This window comes from Uloborus diversus, chromosome 1 (genome assembly GCF_026930045.1).
Source record: "Uloborus diversus isolate 005 chromosome 1, Udiv.v.3.1, whole genome shotgun sequence".
In the NCBI taxonomy this organism is placed as follows: Eukaryota; Metazoa; Arthropoda; class Arachnida; order Araneae; family Uloboridae; genus Uloborus; species Uloborus diversus.
The window spans coordinates 225,414,604-225,434,184 of NC_072731.1; the positions used below are offsets into that span (position 1 = coordinate 225,414,604).

At 32.2% G+C, this 19,581-nt stretch overlaps 1 protein-coding gene across 1 annotated transcript in view; it reads left to right on the forward strand.

The window, feature by feature from the left end:
• The window catches only part of LOC129218984 (uncharacterized), a gene marked incomplete in the record, with an annotated part of 259,059 nt that overhangs the window by 96,083 nt on the left and 143,395 nt on the right, over positions 1–19,581 (forward strand).

Here is a 19,581-nt window from a genome sequence, read left to right on the forward strand (position 1 = left end):
GATGTTATTAGATTCGGATTTAAAATTTTAACACCGATAGTTTAAAAAAGAAAACATGATTCTAAGTCAAAAATAAATTTTAATCTATTGTATTTATCTATATCTTTCATAAATGTTTTATGATACATGATAAAGAATAAACATTATTATTTTAGAAACATATCTTTTAACTTTGGACGTAACAGAATGAGTAAATCACTCACCTGTTCTGTGTTGGAATGAAGTCATTTTCTCCATTAGGGATTATTTCGTTTATTCAAAGAATTTTTTTTTCATAGGAATACAGGATTATTGAAATACCTTTATATATGTAGAATTAATTTACCTATAAAATTAAGACTAAATCGTTCTCCTCTGCAAAGCGACAATATTGTAAAGGGGAAAAAAATGGCGTAGACTAGAAATTTTACATGTGATTGGCGGACGAGTTGGCGAGTGTTGAGAGCGATAAACAGTCAAGTAAGGATTTTGACTCTCTTCTGCTGTTGCTTCATGATGACTTTTAGGTCTGTTGTGCCATGGCTTTGTAATAAAGGTGGTGTTGTCCAAGCCGTTTGACTTTTTGAAAATGAATTAAATTAAAACTGTTAAAAATAAAATTTGTCTGGTTTTGTTTTCTCAGCTTTTATCGAATAATGTTAAATAAAAAACTAAAATACAGTTTTATTAACACTATTGCAACGTTCTTACTAAAATGTTAAATTTTTGAAAAAATGTATTATTTTGCTTTTTATGATAGGAAGGAAAACTTAACTCATCTTTTAAAAAATTTCTAAGGCTTCTGTTCGCTTCTGTGAGCAACAAAATTCATTTTATTTTTCCTTGAGTCTTGTTTTATACTTTTAACGGTAAATAGTTGAATTATAACTAAAATTGAACGTTCTTTAATTGTGTGATATCGCTTCATTACTACTCATTCAAATTTAAAGTGCTAGCATTTCTTTTCAAATAATGATAGCAACTTTAGTATAGCAAATTCCAGGGAGAAATGTTTACAATTTTTCTTTCGTTGAGACATTGAGGGTTTTATTTTTTTATTGAATGTATTAATATTATATATCAGATTTCTTGATAAATAAACTATTCTAATGAATTTTAATTCAATAAACGAAACAATCGTTTTTGAAGCTCACAAATCTTAAAACTATTCTACTTTTGGTCCAATAAAAAGGTAAAATTTCAACATGAGTTGGTAGTAAAATCACGGAAGTGATGGGAAGAAAGTGACGTCATAGATGGGTGAGCATTGCAGGCAACAACTTGCAGGTTTCTCGAAAAAACTGAAGCCGAAAATACCAAATTTAGTGACAAGTACATAAGCACATGCAACCATGTACCTGTTTTATAGTTTTATTTTGCATTTTCTCGAAAAAATACAGTTGTTTACAAGGTAATTAATAGATGGTAGTATGCGGTAATTTTTCAAATCTGCGGAAAATGCGAAGAAATCTCGAAAAAAAAAACAATTACTACACGCATTTTAGAAGTTAGTTGTAAATATACAGGCGAACCAAATAACCTTTTAATTTTCTACCACGAGCAAAGCCATGCAAGCACCGCTAGTTATTAATAAACAATAAGGATTTAATACTACTATATTGTCCTTTTAAATTTAAAATACATTTGTGTTGACTTGTGTGACTTTTATTTAACAAATTAACTGTTGATAATAATAGTAGCCACATAATTAAAAAGATCACATTTATTAGTTACTTTGTAAATGGGTACAAATTTAAATACCAGAGATTGAGTTTTTGCGGTCTTTTAACCCCTGACACACAAACGAATTGGGTTATAAGCTTGACGTGTCTGTGCATCTTTGTCTGTGTATCAGTATATCTGTGTGTCTGTTTGTGGCACTCTAGCGCCTAGACGGATGGACCGATTTTGAAAAAAAAAATTGTTCGAAAGGAAAGTTGATCGAGAGTGTTCTTAGCTAGGTTGCATCTTTGGATGACATTAATTAACGAAGATATTAATTTAAAACCTCTAAAAGGTTTTTCGCGATTTTTGCAGTGAAAACATAGTTAAAATTTTTAAAATTTGATACCAAAATAAAGAGTACTTTTTCCGCGTTTGATGGAGTGTGTTTGGAACTTCCATGTTTCATAGAATTCGAATTATAACGTTTTTTTAAGCAGATTTTAATAACGGCTAAGCCTTTATTCACGCGTCTGATAACCGGATTCATTGTTGTCCGACGAGGAAATAAAATGCAATGATTTAAAATTTTTATCTGTTGCTAGTTTTTTATTTAATAGCAAATAAAATACTTGACATTGATTTTTAATAATGTCAGGCTTTTAAAAGGATTTTCGATTTTCCCTCTTGATTCAATCGGGGGATTTTAAAACTTTTAATTTTATCGTTATTTACTCTCTCCTGTCCAGAATATTCGATTAACCGAAGTCTTCCGATCACTTCGATTAATCTAAGTTCTACTACGCGTACTCTATATTATCAGTGCTCTAAGGTTTTAGCGCACTACGAAGCTGGTAGTCTTCCGAAAATGGAGCAATCTGCGGAAGGGATATCACTCACCAGAATGTGTGAGCTTCTACGTATTGCGATCTTTTGAATGCAATATTTTCAAGGAGAGAGTAGAGGATTTAAGTAAATTTCGTTGTAATCCCGTCGTACTGTTCTGAGTTTTAACCTCTGGTATGTTCATGAATGTTTTATAGACATCGTGTTATGGTAGCAATGACTTCGGTGTGCAAAATATTTTAGAAAGTTCAGGTTTATGAATGTTTACTATACATATTGTTTTGTAATAACAATGACTTCTGTGTGCAAATAATCTTAGATAGAGCCGGTTTGAATTTGTGTTTGCTGAAATGTTTAATGCTTAATACCTATCTTGCCGTGGGCAGGTAAACGGCAGTATCTGCAGAAGTGAGTTTACGAGATATTTGAAGAAACGCGTTTTGGATTCAATACTAACAATAAAGAAATGTTGGAATTTGACGTCTTTTTTTTTTTTTTTTTTTTTTTCCAGCGGAAACCAAATAAGCAAGCTTATACAAAAAAAAAAAAAAAGCCAACGTCCACTAGATGACACAATTGCCGAAAAATGACAAAATTTCAGTCACTACTGCCCTTTTCCTGCCCTCGAAAGTATGTATTTGATGGTTTAAATACCAAAAAACGCTACTCAAAGATAAATCTGACCAACTTTATGTTAGACTGTATTTTACGATACATGGTTTGTGATTGAAATATCGATCAATTATTCGAAAAGAAGAAAATTATAAAAATCATCAGCTCATTATTTTCGGAAAACGTTAAACATTCATTAAAGTTTTTATATTACCCTAAAACTGTTACCGAAGTAATAGTCTACTATTTTACTTTCAAACTTCCCAAATTTTGGTGGTTAGTTCATGCAAAAAAAATTTTATGCAATATGTTAGCGCTGCACACAGCACACATTTTCCTGAAGGTGAAATGGCGGTCTTCTTAACGACTTCAAGTTGGAAAGCTTTCAATTAGCCTTAATGGCCGAAGGAATTATCTTTTGAAACCATTTTTCATTTTTTCTCATGTCCCTGTAGACCCATTATCCGTGGCACATCAAGAGCAAAAAATGATTCAGTTCTTCAACTGATTTCCCAAGTATTACTAAAATAACCGATACCTGACACTAAGTTTAATATTTCTCAGAAATTGTCCATCGATTAAATTATTCCTAACAAATATGTATTAACTTCAGCCATTGTGCGAGTTATTCAAGAAAGAATTTTCTGTTATTATTTTAATAAATTCTTTAATTTGAAAAGCACTCGCGATAGTAAAAACTTCCTTACCAAGTTTAACTGAGGTTTCAAACTTTATCATTTGAAGTATACAGTGCCAGCGTACTTAATTCATCTAAAAATCGAGCCTCTTTACTGAAAAAAATAAAAAATGATTGGTAGATCGTGAGTCCCTTGATCCACTGCCCGTGCTAGACTTTTTTTTTTTTTTTAACAAATTTATATTGCTGTGGTAAGTCTTTATCTTGCACGTGACAGTAAAATGGAAGACCAGTAGCTATGACTGAATGCTAGATTGGGAACCGGATTTACACAGCATGAAATAGGCTCTTCAGTCTATTAATTTATACACCTTCATGATCAGTGTGAAGCAAAACTTCACTAAAAATATTAATATTGTTTAATGTTTTAATTCAATGGCAGAACTTCTACACATATATTCAAAACAAGTTAGGTATGAAAGTAAATGATTTGCAATGTTTTTTTTTTTTTTTTTTGACTCTTGTAATCTGAATCTGAGAGAGTCTGAATTATTACAATATAAAAAATAGAATCTAAATATGTCTAATCGGTCTAAATGTTATAAAATATGTCTAATTGGCACTACTAATTAGTATTAGACAAAAACATCCTTCTAATACTCCAAAACAAAATTATTGCATAATATTAGTGCAAATTTCTAGCTCTCATAACATGTAAAGAGAGAAATATGTTTTTAAGTGGAAGACATAAACAAGAGAAGGAAATAATCTCTCAGTATTTGTCCTCTTTAGATTGCTATATTACTATTTTCGTACACTATTTCTTCGTAAGGGCAAAACGTTTTCCACTACAGGCACTGCCTGACTGGGCAGCAGCCATGTGAAATGGCAACACCACCTTACACTAGAAGTTAGCAAATCTGCTCTAAAACAAAAGTTTTGTTAAATTTAATCGTAGGCTCATTTGTGACAGCACTTATATTCACTTTTCCATATTAAAAAAAAACGCGCACACGCATGCATTCGTGTGTTTGTGTTTGCCTGTACACCCGGGGCACAACCAGAATGGTCCTCACCTGTATATACATTCCTATATATAATATAAGATAGTAAGATTGCCAATAAGTGGTAAAATCAAAGGTTAGGGAAGTTAACCTCAAATTCTCCTGGTTTCCCCCCAGCTATATACCACAATTTTTCCTCGTTAAATAATTGTTTAATTACAGTTATACCGCGTTAGAACTGAATTTAGTACTACAAACTACGGAAGCAAAAGAAAACAAACACCTTCCTCTACAAAATCATAAACGGAATTAAAACGTTTTAAACAAAATATGTTAATAAATTCAAGCATATTTAATTTTTGTAATTGGCATCTTCAAATCTTCATCCGATATTCCGCTCTTTGGGATTGCCGCCCTAATGACTTCTATTACAGATAACGGAAGAAAAGCGAAAAAAGCAATTTTTGCATTTCATTCTTTGTTCGTGCTCTATACATACTCAAGTGCACTTCATGTCCTTTCCACAAAGACTGAACCAGTACTCTCTTTTTAAAAGTTAAGATCTAAAAGGAATTGATGGTGGTTCAGTTATCGGTCGGATCATCTTTCCAAACTATTCATCCTCCGGGCTCCACGTCATCTGAATGAGCTTGGCGTGCATTTGAGGCATCCGTTTGGCGACGATGGCATCCCGCAACCCCTTCCTTCTTAGTAAAAGCTTCCATACAGCAAAGGAAGAAAAAAAATGCAGCTAATCACTGCACTCTAGTGTTCAGAACGACTTGTTATGCCTCGACAAAGTCCGATTCTTGTATGCTAATGATTTCTTTCAACCGCCCGTTCGAAGCTTTCCGCGTGTGTCTTCGATGACAATTATTCGAAAACAATGTCTCGAGCTGCCTTTGTCTCTGGAGAGAACATCCGACGCATGAAGATTTTCTGTTATTCCTTTTGTGTTCCTCCAATGATGAGAAAACGTTAAATTCAATTCTCGGTGACACAAGTGGTTAGATGTTTCTCGAATACTGCTATAATTGGATATCACTACTGAGATTTTTCTTGGAAGAATAAATTTGTCTGAGATAGGTTATGTTTTAGATTTCAGCTATTGTCCGATTTCAAAGAATAAGTTTGAGGTCATATATTCTGCTACCATTTTCAAACTATAATCGGATCTTCAGCTGTGAATTATTTTAACTTAAAGGAAAATTTGCTTGTGGTAATTCGTCTTCAATAGTGTTAAAAGCTTTTGAAATTATTTTATAGTAGAATTTATCCTTTGCACCTGGCAACATGTGCATCGTATATTACAACTCTTAGATATTGCATTGCATATTAGTTTTTAATTTAGTTTTTTTTACAAAACAATGCTTGACATTGCATTAAACGTTAGTATGCAAGATTGAACTTTAATTACGTATAGGAATTCTGAACGTTCAAGAAGTAAATGTTTTTAAATAATGAAGAAAGCTTATAACAACTGTTGAACTAACATGAGTATCCAGGAAAATCTTTTGAACCTACTTTTTATAAATACATCTCAAAACTCACAATTAATGGTATTATTAGCAGTTAATACAACATATCTCCACATTTGGAAAAATAGTAATTTTCTATTTTGTTTCAGTTTTAACAGAAATTTTTATTCAAAAAAGAATGTACTATTATACTGTTTAATATTTGTTGATGAATTCTTGTTACTGTTACTATAAATGGTACTTGACTCCCCTTTTTTGCAAATTAATATCACTTCTATAAAAATTCGATCACCAAAGTAATATTAGGCTTAGAGCTATTTCCTCTTTTTTCCCCCTCTTGCTAAAATATTTTACTTAAACATCATCACAGTATTTTTTAGCACAAAGCAGTCTTAATCCATTTCACACTACTGTACCACATGCAACAAAATTTAGTCATTATTTAATGTTATTTCAATTTAGTTCCCAAGAGGCTAATTGGTTTTTTTTTTAAAAATGGTTTAACAAATAGTCAATATGCTTTTAGAAAACTTAATAGAGATATTTCCCCAAATGTTTCTTGCTGCATCTATGGACACAGTATAAGCGAGTCAAATTTAAATTTTGTGCAATTTTTGATGCGTTTTTTAACTTGATAAAATAGTGGAATAAATAACAGAATCAATTCTTCGCGCTGTGGTAAATAAATACGTTTTACGGTGCAGAGAAATGTACAAATTTACCCACGCATGTTTTAATTATTTAACAGAATAGGTTAAGTAAGTATTTTTCATAGATAAATATCATTACTTGTGGGAAAACGTTTGATAGTTTTGAAGAGTTTTCAATTTCTAACTTTTAGCAAAATATATATTTTGTATTCTAGTATGAATTCCGGATATCAGACAAATTTTAAAACTTCTGAATATTCGTTTGCGATTTATCCGATGTATGAATTATCCGCGTAGCAAACAAATCACTCGATTATCCAGTTTTCTTGAAATTTCTATGGATAAATAAAATTATTTTCAAGCATTACTGGTGCAACGCTAAAAGTAAAACAAAAATTATATCACGAAACAGGTAGACTACATTCACGTCGTATTTCAAAGACTTAATACATGAGTGAATAAATATTCACGCTTATTAGTATTGTACGGCGATATAATTATACTATCTGAAACATGGGCTCATATCTACATCGGGTATTTGTGAATATTCATCCTATAATTTAATATTCCGTTTTCTATCAATTACATCATTGGAGTAGTTTAAACTGAATTAGAGCTTCACACACGCACCACATGAACTTAATTAGCAGTGAAAGACACGTTTTTTTTACAGATATATACCTTAGATATATATCATGCAACATCTTAAGAAAACTGGAAATATCAATCTGAATAACAGTTAAAAAGAAGTGAATAAGACAAGAGCACGTGTTTTGAGAACTTTATATTACATTTCGGCCTTGTACTAAATTTTTCTAGTTGTATTAATTAGCTGGACATTATTTTTTATTCATTTATTTAGTTAATGGAGGAAAAATACTACAGTTTGTTCCAATTTGACGCGATTACTCTATCAGAACGAAAATACATTTAAAATAACGTTTTGTGGCAGAAATTAAAAGGATGTAGGATGTATCGTTTCAGATTTTTAAACTTTGCAATAAAAAAAGATTCCAAGGGTTTTTTTTAGAAATCAACTCTAAAGCAAAATTATCTTTTTAAAAGTTCCAAAAGTGTCTTCAAATTACTGTCACCGCATTTAATTTACTCCATCAGTAAACATAGAACTTTTCTAGGAGGATTTTGAAAGCGAACTAATTGATATCGTCTTTTGAATGAAGAACGCGATTTAAAAATTACCTACCGCTAGAGATTTGTTTAAATATTGTGAGAAGAAACTACATAGAAAACTACTAAACAACATTTTACATCGGTTGCCAAAACAAGAACTGAAAAATCATTAAAAAAAAGTGAATATATATTGAACAGCTACTCGATAATTTGGTTTTAAAGCCCGTCAAGATATCTTCATAAAAGACTACAGTACTAGTGTCTCCTTCAAAAGTGATGATTCAATAAGAGACATGTAGTTCATTAATTCAAATTATGGCACATGAAAATAAAATACTAAAAATATCATGTGACTCGAGCTACTTTTATCAAAAAGAAGTAATCTTCAATTGAAGCTATGATTTGGAACACAAAAGAATGACATAAAAAGTGAATATTAAGTGTATTGGAAGAAGTGATGAAGTGTTTTCAATGATGGTAACGGATACGGATTTGCAAAAAGAAAACTTTTTTTTCATATGGAAGTTGTAGGTGTATTTCCATAGAACGAATAACAGCTGCATTCATCAGTTGATTTATTACATGAAGAACTAACTCATTTTACAAGAAAAATAACCTTCACATAATCTGCAAAATGCATTAGTTGTACTTTAAGACGATTTAGTTTTGTTCAAAAAATTTGAATAACTTAAAGAAGAGATCACTCAACCACTTTAGAGTTTTGTTCAGTATCTTACATGAACAATTTATTTCTGATCTGTAAATGTTTCAATCGTACTTAAATAATAACAGAAAAATTAGTTTTCACGACACTATTTGCTGACATTTTTTTCTAATAATTCTAAATTGTTGCAAATGCAATGGAAATGGAAGTTTTGCATTTATTTCGAGTATTTTACGGGAAGATTCAATTACTTCTTAATAAATCGAAATGTTGCAGCTCAAAACTCAACTGTATATTGCTTATAAATGATTTAATGAACAAGTTATGCAGTTAAATGAATGGCCAAACCGTTACACTAAAGATTTTATTCTGGAAATGGTCTTTTAGACAAATACAAGCCGTTCTTAAGTATTTTGATACTACTATTTGTTATCCCTGCTTCTAACGATACTCAGCCATTATAAAAATTAGTCACAATCACAAGTTGCGTGTCAAAACAGGTCAAAACTGACATTATCTACTCTGTCTGCAGACCACTTTCTCCATGTGATACCACTTGTTAGCTCTGCATACTCCGATACTCAGCCATCATGAATATGAGTGACAATCACAAATTGCATGTCTACACCAATGATATCTGATCCCTATGCAGACCACTTTCTCCATGTGATACCATTTGTTAGCTCTACATATATCGATACTCAGCCATCATGAATATGAGTGACAATCACAAATTGCATGTCTACACAAATGATATCTGATCCCTATGCAGACCACTTTCTCCATGTGATATCATTTGTTAGCTCTGCATCTACCGATACTCAGCCATCATGAATATGAGTGACAATCACAAATTACGAGTGTACACGGATGGTATCTGCTCCCTATGCAGACCTCTTTCTCCGTTAGTCGTTTACGATCCAATGTGCAAATGTTGCTCAAATGACAAAAATTCACCAGCTTCATTTTGGCGACTGCTGAGAATAAGACTTCTAGTACGTATATTCTTTTCATTAAGAGTTGTATTTTTGTTAATTATTCTTCATGTAAATTTAATATATTCTTTCCTTATTACTTAAGAACATCGAGCTCTACATCTTTTCTTCATTACAGTTAAAATTAAATAAATTTCCAAAAATATAAATTTAATTGCAGATTTTAAGCTTTTATTTGGGCTATAATGGTAATAATATGTTGTTCTTATTAAGTTTTCACTAAGAAGTCTTATTTTATTTGTGCACATTTTCAAAGCAACATTTTGTTATCTTTATAAAGTTTCTTTTATTTTGTAGCGAAATGAACAAGAACAAACTCTTTCACTATGTTTTACCTAGAAATTAGTCAACTTCCTGTGGTATGCGGAAGCACGTAATACAAGGTTAAAACTGAATTAAAAGAAACATTTTCACCCGCAGTAATATTTCTCTTCCGACGAAAAACAACATCTTATCAAAACCATTTGTTTGAAAAATAGTCTCTTAGAAGTAGAATGGTATTTTTAGCTTACTTTTTCATTAAATAAATTTTTAAAAGAAACCTTGATGTATTGTAAAATATCGCAATAGGCAAAAGTAAAAATATTAATTAAACGATTATTGAAACAAAATAAAAATTAAGCAAAGTATACATGTGGAGAAATACTTGTCCATCGTAAACCTACCGAACAAAAAAAGAATGAAGGAAATCAGTTCACAAATAGAGGAGAAATCGGTACCGAAAGAAAACGGCTTGCCTATTAATATATAAAGATTTTTCATTGTTTCTGGCAACAATTAAAAAAAGGAAGCAGATTATGACAGATAATGTAAGTTAAGAAATAGTCTTTAAAAAGAAATAAAATAATTCTATTTCCCGTAAATATAACATTGGCGCACGCTAGAGATTAACTGGTTGAATCAAAGTACATTTTCAAAACACAAATTTTCTTTTCGTTCTTCGAAACAGTTGTTCAGGAGTTTGTTTTTCCTTTCTTCACTTTAACGTTTTACTTTTATTTTTGTTTATTTTATTTTTATTTATTTATTTATTTATTTATTGCCATACAAGTGAAAAGGAAATTCGAGCTGCTTAATTTTCTATCTTCTTATGCACTCTCTAAATTTCTAAGTTTTTACTGAAGACTTTTCTTGTTTGGGAGACTTTTTTCTTTTTTGCCCTCTTTAAAGCAGTTTTATGGTTCTGTTGTATGATGTTTTTTAACATAATTTTTAAATTCTGTCGTTTATTGAAAGCCACTGTAATAACCTCAATAATATTGCCATTTTAATATTCGTACACCATATTTTTACTTTTTCAATTAAAAATTTGACTCACTTGTAAATTACATCAACTTTTGTTGACGAGAGAAAAGGCTCCTTAAAATAGCATTTTGGTTCGGAAGCAGTCTCAGACGAAGTCGCCGGCCCTGAATCAATAAAATGTATATATTTTTACGTACTACTTCATTACAAAATAAGACAAACTGAAAGGATTAAAACTTGAACTTCCTGATTGCTAAAATTAAGAAAAATATTTAATTAGCTCCCCCAATGCTTTGATGTGCATTTACTGAAAACTTGTTTCAGCAGAAAAAAATCTTAACACTAACTTGTAATGCATTGTTAGATTAATTTACAAAAGTTAACTGTACATAGGAAAATTCGTAACACAGTATCATTAGCATTTCCAAAAAAAATACTTATATTGTAGACACTACGAATTAAGTTCTGCCATAGATTATGCACAAATTGTTATGTATAAAAACGTGATGTTGTTGTTCACTAAAAAACGTGTTAATAAACATTTATACGAATGGGTGAACGAATGAGACGAGTGCTGTTTCAATTGGAAGGAATATAAGTATGAGCACTTATATTTCTTCTAATTGAAACAAAGCTGAAATTTAATACACAGAGTCCTTCAAACCTGCATATTGTTACGAGTCCGGCACAACTTCGGAAACTCTTTAAGGCGGCCTGAGACATATTCTGAAAAAAAAATTAAACAGGTTAAAGTTTGGAAACTTTTTGCACAGATTCACCATCTTTTTAATAAGCAAAATCACAACATAAAAGCTTTTTTTTTAATGTATTGAAATTTCATTTTTTTAATGGGATTGCATTAAATCACTATAACTCAAAATATTCTTAGTCAATTTTCAAAATTTTTTCAAAAAATTATGCACAAATATCTAAGCATTAATTTTTATTCGGCGATTTAAAAACTATTAATTCAATAAAGAAAATAGAAAATATTTGAAGAAAAATTTCGAAAAATTCAAAGATATCTTTTTTTAAAAAAATCATATTTTTTGCAGTAAAAGGTGTGTTTTTTTTTTTTCTTTTTTTCAAATTTTTCCGAATAAAGATTAAAGTAAACTGTTTGAAAAATACATATGCTCCAACTTTCATTACTTTATCTTTATCAGTTCTTAACTTATAAGATTTCGAATGCGAAAAATCGGGAAAAATTGCATCATGGGGAAAAACGCATTTAAAATTTTAAAGTTACTATTATATGTTGTAATATGTATTAGTGAAATGCATGCAACAAAAATAATTACATCTTTCGTTCTAATTAAGATAACAACAAAATTTAAACGTCCTTTTAAGCAGAAAAAAAACGAGCTGATGTGTGCATCACATGACTTCCTTTTACTCCAATTTAATGTCATTTTCTCATATTGGCAGGTTTAATTTGATTCAATAACTTACTCTCTAAATATCACCAACAGTGGCCAAATTAAAACCAGATTTAAAAATAAAAAAAATTAAATCGCCAAATTTGTCGCCAAGCTGACGACAAAACTTGGCAACCAAAAGACTGACGATATATTGCCAAGTGTTCGCCAAATTATAATACCACTGGAATTTACATCGAAATTAACAATCATTTCCCTCAAAAAAGGCTATTATTTGGCAAACACTGGGCAATATATCTCCAAGTTTTGTCACCATCTTGGCGACGAATTTGGCGGGGTTTTTTTTTTTTTTTTATCTGGTTTTAATTTGGCTACATTTTGAGAGTAACCATTGAATCACATTAAAACTGCCAATATTGGAAAATTTATTTGTAAAAACGTTTTCTTTGCTTTGGTTCGTGAAGAGGATTTTCGCCCCTTCTTCTTTTCCACATTTTTCATAAATAAACTTTTGGAGAGGGAGAGAATTGAAGAGACCATGTTCACACAACACGCACAAACTAATTTATTTTCTACAGACGGAAACAGTATACATGATGGGCAGCCAATTTGCCCTTTTTCCCGAATAGCGGTCAAGAGATATGCCATAAATTTATCCCGCTATTCGGTCAGGAGATTTTTTTGCAGTCATGCCTTCATGACTGTCTATAGCCATATGAACTCAGGCGCTCTCATGCATCTGCGCAGTAGGTAATCGCGGAAAGCCCCATTACGCAATTATGGAGATCCCAAGTTATTAATCTTGGGATCCCTGTCAAGTGTTACGCAATGTAACCGCATGGAGCATATAATTTCTTACACACTCCCCCCGGATGAACAATGATTCATAATTATTTTCTTGAGAGCACATGAGTTCATAGTCAAGAATCTTTTTTTTTTAAATCAAATTCAGAGATAAATTTAAATACCATACATTTTCAAAAATCATATTCTGAAATTCTATCTAAGTTCCAAACATTATAATTTGTATGAAATACAGAATTAAGTTTTCATTCATCACATTTCAAAACCAGTAAATATTTTTTCAATAGCTAAAGAATGGACCTTAAAAATAATTATCAAATTGCCATAAGAATTGTCAGATACAGAATTTCTCCTACCCGAACTCCAAGATTTTTTTTTTCCATTCTTTAATTTTTCTGAATACAATTCAGCCATGAATTTACCTAAACCATATTTTATGTAACTAATTACTTACCATATTCATAAATTTTCATAATCATAGATTTTTCACATTCATAAGGTATTCATTTTCCATAGTCATAAATTGAGCAAATTTTTATTAACATTAAATTTGAAATAGAAAAGAAAAAATATGTATCAATAATCTATACAAAAATCTAACAGTTTGAAGAATAAGATAAATATACAATATTTACAAATACAATAACAAAAACATAACTTTAACAAATACTTCTTATTTACAATATATACATGATTGAAAAAACCAATAATTTAGAACACTTTTACGCAAATATAATAAATTTTAACTATACAACAAATACTTTTTTAAAATACGTTGAAAAATATCTAGTAATAATCTTGCAGTTCCATATTATACAGTATTTGCACCGGTCTTTTAAGAATTCTGTGCCTGTTTTTACTTCACAACTTCTTATTTTCCCGTCCTTACCAGGGAAGGTTGCAATAATTCTTCCTAGCTTCCAAAAATTTCTTGGTAAAAAATCATCTCGAATCAAAACTATATCATCTACCTTAAATTCCTTTACTTTTCCCTTGTTTAGAGAAAAATGTGCTGAATTTAAATCTAACAAATATTCCCTTAACCATCTTTTCCAAAATGATTCCATAAGTTTCTCTCGATAGTTGAATTGTTTAATTAGCAACCTCCTAGTAGAGAGTTGGGACTTGCAAAGTAATTTTACTGATGGTAAACTTAGAAGTCTCTCTCCTACTAATAAATGAGCTGGTGTTAACGGGTATGGTTCATTCTGTTCGTTGTACAAATAAGTCAACGGTCTAGAGTTAATAACACTTTCTATTTCTACAATTGTCGTTTCAAGTTGATCCGTAGTGAGGGAGGATTTACCTAAAATTTTCCTTAGAGAAGTTTTTTCGTTTCCCACTAGTCTCTCATAAAAACCTCCCTACCAAGGGGCCTTCTCCACATTAAATACCCATTTAATGTTCTTCTCAGCAAAGTATCGTTCAACTTCTGGGTGTTTTATTAGTGAAAAAATTGCCTTCAACTCCAAATTTGCTCGTTTGAAAGTTTTGGCATTGTCTGAATAAACTACAGAAGGTATTCCTCTTCGAGACACAAACTTCCTAAATGCAAGCAAAAAGGTCTCTGCAGTTAAATCATTCACAAGTTCCAAGTGCACTACACGTGTGGTGGCACAGGTTATAAGCAAAATGTAATTTTTTTCCTCCTTTTCCTTGACGTAAAGAGGGCCAGCGTAATCAATGCCTATAACATGAAAAGGACTTGACTGTTCAATCCTCGATAACGGAAGTGGCGCGACTACCTGTTTTCCAGGTAGAGCATTAAATCTTTTGCAGACAATACACCTGCTCAAAGCGGACTTGATGGCCTGGCGACCCTTGATTATCCAAAACTTTTCTCGGACTTGTACTAGAGTGTCCGATACTCCCGAATGGAACACGTTTTCATGAGCATCATAAATTATCATCTGTACAAGGATATGATTGGATGGTAACACAATTGGATTCTTGAGAGTTGGAGGGAAATTTGCGTTTTGCAGTCTTCCACCTAGTAGAAGCAGTCCACTTTCCAAAAGAAACGGATTCAACTTCAGTATTTTTGACTGAGTAGAAAGCTTGTTATTTGCTCTGAGAGCGTGGATTTCTTCCGGATAACATTCTTCTTGAACGTACTTAATCCAATAAATTTCTGCTTCTTCCATCTTTTCTGCTTTCAGTTCTCCTAAATCGCGATCTTCCTTCCTTTTTCTGATATTTCTGCAAAATCTCTGGATCCATGCTGTTAATCGTTTTAATTTCTTCCAGGAGTTATAATTTTCAAGTTTTAACAAAGGTTCCTTTTGGCTCTCATCCTTTCTGATTGCACAATGTAAGGAAAATTCAATTTTCGTTCTTCTTTCATTTTTAATTTCTTGAAACTTCGAAGATGGCATTTTCCCTACTGGCCAATTTTCTTCAGGTAGCTTAAGGAACGCAGGACCATGAACCCATTTTTCTGAATGCAGTAGATCTTCAGCATGGCTTCCTTTTGTAATTATATCTGAAGGATTTAATTTGCTTTCACAATGTTTCCAGTCCATCGGATCAGTATGGCTCTGAATTTCTGTTACTCGATTCGCAATGAAAGACTTCCAGTTTCGAGCTGATCCTTTAATCCAATGCAGAACAATGGTAGAGTCAGACCAAAGGAAAACTGTTTTGATCTTCGGGAAAAGTTGTTTAATGTAATTCGCTAGCCATGATGCAATAAGAGCTGCCATTAGTTCTAACCGAGGGAGAGTCGATGGTTTCAAAGGTGCGACTCTAGATTTGGACATAATGAATGAGGTGTTTGGTTCTTGTGTGTTACTCTGGAACCTAAAATAGGCTACAGCTCCATAGCAAGCCTGATTTGCATCTCCAAACACATGAAGTTGAACACATTCAAAATCTAGTTCCTTGTTTGAAAAGTAATGCCTAGGGATCTTAAAATCAGATAATGTTGGAATTTCTTTGCACCACTGCAACCATTTTTGCTGCACTTCATTTGGTAGTTCTTCATCCCATCCAACCCCTTTAATCCATAGTTGTTGCCAAAGGCACTTAATGCGTATAACAAAGGGTGAAATAAATCCAATGGGATCAAAAACTTGAGTTGCTGTCTTAAGAACTGACCGTTTAGTACAAGGAGGATTCCCGTCTATGTAGGAAAGTAATGATTTTAATTCAATTCCGAAATTGTCCTCAACATTGAACCATTTTAGTCCAAGAACCTTTAACGCAGAAGCGGGGTATGCATTCTCCCCGAAAATGTCTTTATTGGTTTCCCAATTTTCTTTAAGTTTGAGGGAATTCGTTTCAAATTTCCTTAAATTTAACCCGCCTTCTATCATAATTGTTACAGCTTCTGCTGTTAGTTCATATGCCTCAGAGACAGAGTCAGATCCATAAAATAAGTCATCAACATAGAATGACGTATTCAACATCTCGAATGTCGAGGGATTTGTCTCGCTATATTTGGCTACATGATGCTTTATTACAAAATTTAAAATAAATGGCGAACATGTTAGACCGAAGGCCAGACGATTTATTTGATAGGAAATCACATTCTTTTCAAAATCACAATCTTTATAATACAAGAACCTCAGATAATCTCTGTCACATTCATGAATTTTTATCTGTAAAAATGCTTTTTCACAGTCCGCGGAGAACGCAATTTTATGTCTACGAAACTTGAGGATTAAATCTGCAATGGAAGGTAATAGTGACGGTCCTTGATTTAAACATTCATTGAGCGAAAGACAGTTTTTTCCCTTTGAAGAAGCATTATAAACAATCCGAACTTTAGTCTTTACACTGTCCTCTTTTATTACAGGTCTGTGGGGTATGTAATATGAATTTTCTAAAATGGACTCATCCTGGCATTCTTCTATAACCTTATCACGCAATTGTTCCCGCAAAATTTGATTATAACTTCCAAGTAAAAATTTGTCGTTCATTAATTGTTTTGACAGACGATTGAAACTTTTCTTAGCGACTTCATAATTATTATTCAGTTGAGTTTTCGGTAACTTCCGCAATAATTTTTTCATATCTGCCGTTATCAAACGTTAAGTTATTTTCAAATTCTTTAAGAAACTCTAAATCATGTACGGATTCTTTTTCTGTATCACATCTGATCGCTTCTATTTCCCATAACGCTTTTAATTGCTGATTCGAATCATCTTCAACGGAAACGCTAAAGCAAGCCGTGGAGTTATTGAAGGTTGTTGGTATCTTACCCGAAATAATATCCCCAAATACACTCTTCTGAGCGAATAGATGTTTAGATAATTTTATGGGGGCTCCCTTTATAACGTCGAAGATGTAATCCATTCCTATGAGTAGCTGGATTTTCCCTCGTGAGCATTCAGCGAGGTCAAGGTTATGTAATTTCACGATTTCTTTTATTTTAAGGGATGGAATATTTTGATTTCCTAAACTTGCTCCTGAAATATGATTAGTAACTAAAGCTTCTATCTGGAAGGTCATATCTGGGATTCGTAAGCTTTTAACATTCAATTTAACGAGATCAAACTCTGAAGGTTCGGGAATTCTTTTTCCAAATGAATAAATTAGTAATTTTTCTCTTCTTAATGGCTTCAAATCAAGTGCTTCAGCTACTTCTCGTAGCAAAAAACTTCTTTGTGATGCTGTGTCGAAAAGAATATTTATGTCTACTATTTTATCTTCAGACGAAGCTTGAGCGCTACAAGTTTGTAATAAAACTGATGTATCTTCTGAGTGAGACGTACTTACAACAGTTTCGATTTCTGGTGGATCCGCACTAAATTCGGTTTCCTTTTCTTTCTTGCAAAATAATCGGATATGTGACTGACTATTACAAATATCGCATTTAAGTTTAATCTTACAGTCTTTTGATAAATGACGCCTGAAACATTTATAGCATCTGCCTTCTTTCTTCAATTTAGCACGTTTATCATCATCCGATAAATTCTTACATTGCGATCCATAATGTTGGTTACTGCGGCAGAATATACAGAATTTATTTGACGCGGAACTTATGTTTAAAGCAGCAGCGGACGGAGTTGGATTGAATTTATTGTTTGAGCTGCTCTGCTTCCTTTCAACGGACACCTCGCCCGGGCCTCTTCCAAACACATTCAATGCGCTTTCTCTGCACTCAACTTCTCTCTTTATGAATGCTATTAACTCAGATACATCACTTTTAGAAGGATCTTTCTTTCTGTGAAATTCAAGAACTAAATTTGACGGTAATAGTTTAAGCAAGATCGGAATTAAAAGGTGACCATAAGAACCCGAAGTTACTCCTGATGAATTTAAATTTCTTATACTAATTTCACAAGAATCATACAATTTTCTTAGAGCTTTCACATTTGTAGAATATTTTACAGCTTCAATATTTAACAGTTTATTCATATGACATGCAATTGCAGTTTCTTCTTTGCCATAACGATCCTTTAATAAATTCAAACATTCATCGTAATTCTTCTCAGATAAAGAAAAACCGGATACTATATTATATGCTTTCCCTGACAACAAAGATTTCAAACATACAAATTTCTCAATTGTTGACAAAGCTTCATTTTCGTGAATTGCGCTATTGAAACTGTTAAAAAACTCATAAAAGAGACTAGAATCACCATAAAAAGGTTTAATTGACAGTTTGGGCAGTTTCAAACTGAACGTTGGTATAGGTTTGATTACATTATGTTGAGATTTGCCGGAAATAGTAGATGCACAGTCATCATTATTTACTTTTTCAAACCGACGTTTTAATTTCACTTTAATGCTTGTTATTTTATCAGAATATTCTTCGCTTACATTTAATTCATTTTCAAAGAGTTTTGGATCGGTTATGGCATTTTCGATTCCGGAATTCATGATGCTTAGTTCTGACTCTTTTATTTATTTGTTCTAGTAGTTCAGTTAGTTCGTCAGAGTCAGTATCTTCAACTTTAGATTCTAATATGGATTCAGATTTTTTAATTAACTTTGTAATACTTCCTCTCAACGAGGTTCTTTTAACTTTAGCTTTTTCCGTAACATCCATTTTGATTCCGAAATCGATTGAATAAATTCATGCAAAAAAGGGTTCAAATCTTTACCTTTGTTTCCATGAGTAGAAATTTAATCCGAAGTTTCTCCTTCTGACCCCAGGGCTCCTTTCCCGGGTTTCGGCACCAAAAAATGAAGAGGATTTTCGCCCCTTCTTCTTTTCCACATTTTTCATAAATAAACTTTTGGAGAGGGAGAGAATTGAAGAGACCATGTTCACACAACACGCACAAACTAATTTATTTTCTACATACGGAAACAGTATACATGATGGGCAGCCAATTTGCCCTTTTTCCCGAATAGCGATCAAGAGATATGCCATAAATTTATCCCGCTATTCGGTCAGGAGATTTTTTTGCAGTCATGCCTTCATGACTGTCTATAGCCATATGAACTCAGGCGCTCTCATGCATCTGCGCAGTAGGTAATCGTGGAAAGCCCCATTACGCAATTATGGAGATCCCAAGTTATTAATCTTGGGATCCCTGTCAAGTG